This window comes from Oncorhynchus keta, chromosome 22 (genome assembly GCF_023373465.1).
Source record: "Oncorhynchus keta strain PuntledgeMale-10-30-2019 chromosome 22, Oket_V2, whole genome shotgun sequence".
Taxonomy (NCBI): domain Eukaryota; kingdom Metazoa; phylum Chordata; class Actinopteri; order Salmoniformes; family Salmonidae; genus Oncorhynchus; species Oncorhynchus keta.
The window spans coordinates 45,953,613-45,959,272 of record NC_068442.1 but is presented as its reverse complement, the minus strand read 5'-3'; the positions used below and the strand labels follow the sequence as shown (position 1 = coordinate 45,959,272).

Genomic DNA, 5,660 nt, shown 5'->3' with positions numbered 1-5,660 from the left:
GGAATAGGGGAGGGAGGGAGGGACTGGAGGAAGGGAGGGAGGGGAGGGAGGGAGGGAGGAATGGGAGGTGTCAATGAGGAGGAGAGTCTGTCAAGGCTGTCTATTACAATATTTGAAAGGTGTCAGTGACTGTAAAGTCTGTTGGCCAAGTTATTACAATAGAATGAAAGGTGTCTGACTGTTGAAGTCTGTTTAAGTTATTACAAAAGAATGGGTGTCAGTGACTGTAGGAAGTCTGTTTAGGTATTGATCTTGCCAGCAGAATGAAAGGTGTCAGTGACTGTAATCGGAAGTCTGTTAACCAATGTTTTATTTAAAATAGAATGTAAAAGGTGTCATTGACGTTTTTTTCTTTACATTGGACATTATTTTTGTCCAGCAACTGTCTCTGAAACGTTTGGACTCTGTTAGGGTCTATGCCTATTAGAATGAAAGGTGTCAGTGACTGTAGGAAGTCTGTCTAGGTCAAGTTATTACAATAGAATGAAAGGTGTCAGTGACTGTAGGAAGTCTGTCTAGGTCAAGTTATTACAATAGAATGAAAGGTGTCAGTGACTGTAGGAAGTCTGTCTAGGTCAAGTTATTACAATAGAATGAAAGGTGTCAGTGACTGTAGGAAGTCTGTCTAGGTCAAGTTATTACAATAGAATGAAAGGTGTCAGTGACTGTAGGAAGTCTGTCTAGGTCAAGTTATTACAATAGAATGAAAGGTGTCAGTGACTGTAGGAAGTCTGTCTAGGTCAAGTTATTACAATAGAATGAAAGGTGTCAGTGACTGTAGGAAGTCTGTCTAGGTCAAGTTATTACAATTGAATGAAAGGTGTCAGTGACTGTAGGAAGTCTGTCTAGGTCAAGTTATTACAATAGAATGAAAGGTGTCAGTGACTGTAGGAAGTCTGTCTAGGTCAAGTTATTACAATAGAATGAAAGGTGTCAGTGACTGTAGGAAGTCTGTCTAGGTCAAGTTATTACAATTGAATGAAAGGTGTCAGTGACTGTAGGAAGTCTGTCTAGGTCAAGTTATTACAATAGAATGAAAGGTGTCAGTGACTGTAGGAAGTCTGTCTAGGTCAAGTTATTACAATAGAATGAAAGGTGTCAGTGACTGTAAGTCTGTCTAGGTCAAGTTATTACAATAGAATGAAAGGTGTCAGTGACTGTAAGTCTGTCTAGGAACTGCTTATTAGAATGCATATTGTTTTTCCTTTATCATTTTCCCCCAAAAAAGTAATTTTCCACTTTCAAGCTTTAGGACCTAACTGTTAAATTGCGGTAATTCCTTGGTGCTGAATCCACTCGTTGCCATGGCTATTGGCCTGTTAGTTTGTTTACCTTTCACAAAGTCATATCAACAGCAATGGTAGGCTAATATTATTATAACGTTTGGGCAACGTCCAACTGTCCATGGCTCAAACATGCAGAGCATTTTCAAAATGAGACTGAAATGTGTGTAGATGGATATTTCCATTTCCACGTAAAAAAAAAGAGATTATATTGTTGTTATAACTAGACCTATTGTAGGGTTACTGTCTGCTATTTAATCATCTATATTCAGTGAATAGACATCCATGCCTCCTGCAGAAGAGCCCTTGTGTACAGACATTACCTTATTGCTCAGGGAACGAGCCATGCAATTTATGATGTCACGCTTCTGACAAGATCCGATTTAGAAATATTGTTGTTGTTTAAAAAATAAAAACATGATTGATTGTTTTTCGTTTAATTTGATTAAAAAACAAATGTATTAGAAAGATTCACCTTCCATGGGTTTATTTAGTCTGCTATTCCTGGAGAAGTGCAAATATGATCTGTAAGACGGTTCCATGATGTTTATAAAACATTACATTTGCGATATACCGGTCAGTGGATGTTCCCCCTTACTCGTTATATTGGATATTTATCCAGCTCCTGTGAAAACTTTGGATGTGTGTAAAACCCTCCATAGTCTAAAAAGCTTTGTCTGTATTATATGCCCTACGCCCTCGGGAGTAATGACGGTGCCTGTAACTATATTTATAGACAGGGCCTATTTAAAACAAGTTGTTTTGGGTTTTAATTACAATTTGATTGGAATTATACACTGTATTGTTAGGCCTTGTCAATAACCTAGGGAATTTAATCTTGCTTATTGACTACGTTTGGCATGTACATGTCCAGACTGTAGTTTATAGTAGGCCTAGCCCTTATATCAGTGTGAATACTATTGCCTATGTTTAACAACGTATTTCCATATTGAAGCCATGCAATTAGAATAACGTGGAAATGTGATAACATTTTAAACATATTCATTAAATATGAGGCAGGCTATAAATAATAATGGACTAACATTTGGACAAACATTTGGACAAACATTTGGACTAACATTTGGACTAACATTTGGACTAACATTTGGACAAACATTTGGACTAACATTTGGACTAACATTTGGACTAACATTTGGACTAACATTTGGACAAACATTTGGACTAACATTTGGACTAACATTTGGACTAACATTTGGACTAACATTTGGACTAACATTTGGACTAACATTTGAATTGGAGTTGATGACAACATCATAAAAGACCGTAAATACACAACTGTAAACAACACATATTCTACAGTGGAGCATGTTCTGATTGGCCAAAGAGGTGTCAAGCCTCGACACACCACAACTCGCTCATTCATTAAAACCCAGTACTTTCTTTCCCCCTCCAGCTACTGCGCCCATAATTCCAGTCATGAAAATGGAAAAAAAAAAAATGTTTCTTTCTTTCTTTAACGCCCACACAATAAAAGACAGAAACAGACACCTAACACCCACACACAATAAAAGACAGAAACAGACACCTAACACCCACACACAATAGAAGACAGAAACAGACACCTAACACCCACACACAATAAAAGACAGAAACAGACACCTAACGCCCACACAATAAAAGACAGAAACAGACACCTAACGCCCACACAATAAAAGACAGAAACAGACACCTAACACCCCACACAATAAAAGACAGAAACAGACACCTAACACCCACACACAATAAAAGACAGAAACAGACACCTAACGCCCACACACAATAAAAGACAGAAACAGACACCTAACGCCCACACAATAAAAGACAGAAACAGACACCTAACGCCCACACAATAAAAGACAGAAACAGACACCTAACGCCCACACAATAAAAGACAGAAACAGACACCTAAAGCCCACACAATAAAAGACAGAAACAGACACCTAACGCCCACACACAATAAAATACAGAAACAGACACCTAACGCCCACACAATAAAAGACAGAAACAGACACCTAACACCCACACAATAAAAGACAGAAACAGACACCTAACGCCCACACAATAAAAGACAGAAACAGACACCTAACGCCCACACAATAAAAGACAGAAACAGACACCTAACGCCCACACAATAAAAGACAGAAACAGACACCTAACGCCCACACAATAAAAGACAGAAACAGACACCTAACGCCCACACAATAAAAGACAGAAACAGACACCTAACGCCCACACAATAAAAGACAGAAACAGACACCTAAAGCCCACACAATAAAAGACAGAAACAGACACCTAACGCCCACACAATAAAAGACAGAAACAGACACCTAACGCCCACACAATAAAAGACAGAAACAGACACCTAACGCCCACACAATAAAAGACAGAAACAGACACCTAACACCCACACACAATAAAAGACAGAAACAGACACCTAACGCCCACACAATAAAAGACAGAAACAGACACCTAACGCCCACACAATAAAAGACAGAAACAGACACCTAACGCCCACACAATAAAAGACAGAAACAGACACCTAAAGCCCACACAATAAAAGACAGAAACAGACACCTAAAGCCCACACAATAAAAGACAGAAACAGACACCTAACACCCACACAATAAAAGACAGAAACAGACACCTAATGCCCACACAATAAAAGACAGAAACAGACACCTAACAGCCCACACAATAAAAGACAGAAACAGACACCTAACGCCCACACAATAAAAGACAGAAACAGACACCTAACACCCACACAATAAAAGACAGAAACAGACACCTAAAGCCCACACAATAAAAGACAGAAACAGACACCTAATGCCCACACAATAAAAGACAGAAACAGACACCTAACGCCCACACAATAAAAGACAGAAACAGACACCTAATGCCCACACAATAAAAGACAGAAACAGACACCTAAAGCCCACACAATAAAAGACAGAAACAGACACCTAATGCCCACACAATAAAAGACAGAAACAGACACCTAAAGCCCACACAATAAAAGACAGAAACAGACACCTAATGCCCACACAATAAAAGACAGAAACAGACACCTAACGCCCACACAATAAAAGACAGAAACAGACACCTAATGCCCACACAATAAAAGACAGAAACAGACACCTAATGCCCACACAATAAAAGTACAAATACAAAACAAAAACGGGGAGACTTGCTTTATTTCATGCCATTAATAGTCTCATTACTGGGCTCCATTTTTTTAATACATGTAGGTCTTTGTAATCTAAGTGAATGTGTTATTTCTTCCATCTCATACAGCTCCCAAACCTTAGTAAAAAATATTTCGGACACACCCCAGAAACGTAAAACATTACCATCAGCACTAATATTTACCAATGCATTATGTTTGTTAAAATAGAGGCATAAAAGAGTGGTTGAAGTTTAAAACAAAAAAATCAAGAAAGTCAGGAAATGATGACTGTTTTCCTATTATGTGACATTCTCATATAGCCAAATACTAGTTTATCTAAATGTCACAGACATGACTTCAGCCTTCCCGTTTCCAAACCAAATCCAGACATGTCCATCAAATCCAAATTGACTTGTTTAATTGACTCTCGTGAGGTCACTTCTCATAAGATGCTGTCACTCAAACATATTAGAGCATATTAGAGCTATTTTGGCATTGACTGAACATTTAATTAGAAATATTTAATTACATATCGACTGACTTCCTCTTATCAGGATTCATCTCATACAAAGTGATATGACAGAGGGAGTTGCATACAGGGAAAGTTGGTCACTACACTCTTTTAGTTTCCTGAGGGGGAATAGGCTTTGTCGTGCCCTCTTCACAACTGTCTTGGTGTTACTCTGATTTCAAGACAAAAAAAAAGGAAGCAGAACGGACAAACAACTTCTCTATTTCCTTTTCAAAGCTTGAAATAAATCAACACATCCCTTTAACTGTGCCTCTGAGTGCGGGGGATAAAGAGGGTGAGCGTAGAGCCTCGGTTGTGTGTGTGTGGTTGGTTGTGTGTGTGGTTAAAAGTGTGTGTGGGGTTGTAATGTGTGTTTTTGTATGTGTGAAACAGACACGTAATGCCCACACAATTGTACAAATACAAAACAAATGTGGGAGACTTGCTTGTATTTCATGCCATTGTGTCTCATTACTGTGTGTGTGTTGTGTGTGTGTGTGTGTGTGTTGTAATCTAAGTGAATGTGTTATTTCTTCCATCTCATACAGCTCCCAAACCTTAGTAAAAAAATATTTTGTGTGTGTGAAACGTAAAACATTACCATCAGCACTAATATTTACCAATGCATTATGTTTGTTAAAATAGAGGCATAAAAAGTGGTTGAAGTTTAAAACAAAAAAATCAAGAAAGTCAGGAAATGATG

The 5,660-nt window shown here is 38.3% G+C and overlaps 1 long non-coding RNA gene across 1 annotated transcript; it reads left to right on the top strand.

Moving 5' to 3' along the window:
- The first annotated feature begins 447 nt into the window (after positions 1–447).
- On the top strand, positions 448–1,094 carry LOC127910672 (uncharacterized). The gene is made up of 3 exons (XR_008075721.1): positions 448–794; positions 850–959; positions 1,015–1,094. It is a non-coding gene; the product is annotated as an uncharacterized LOC127910672 (long non-coding RNA).
- Positions 1,095–5,660: the final 4,566 nt, after the last annotated feature.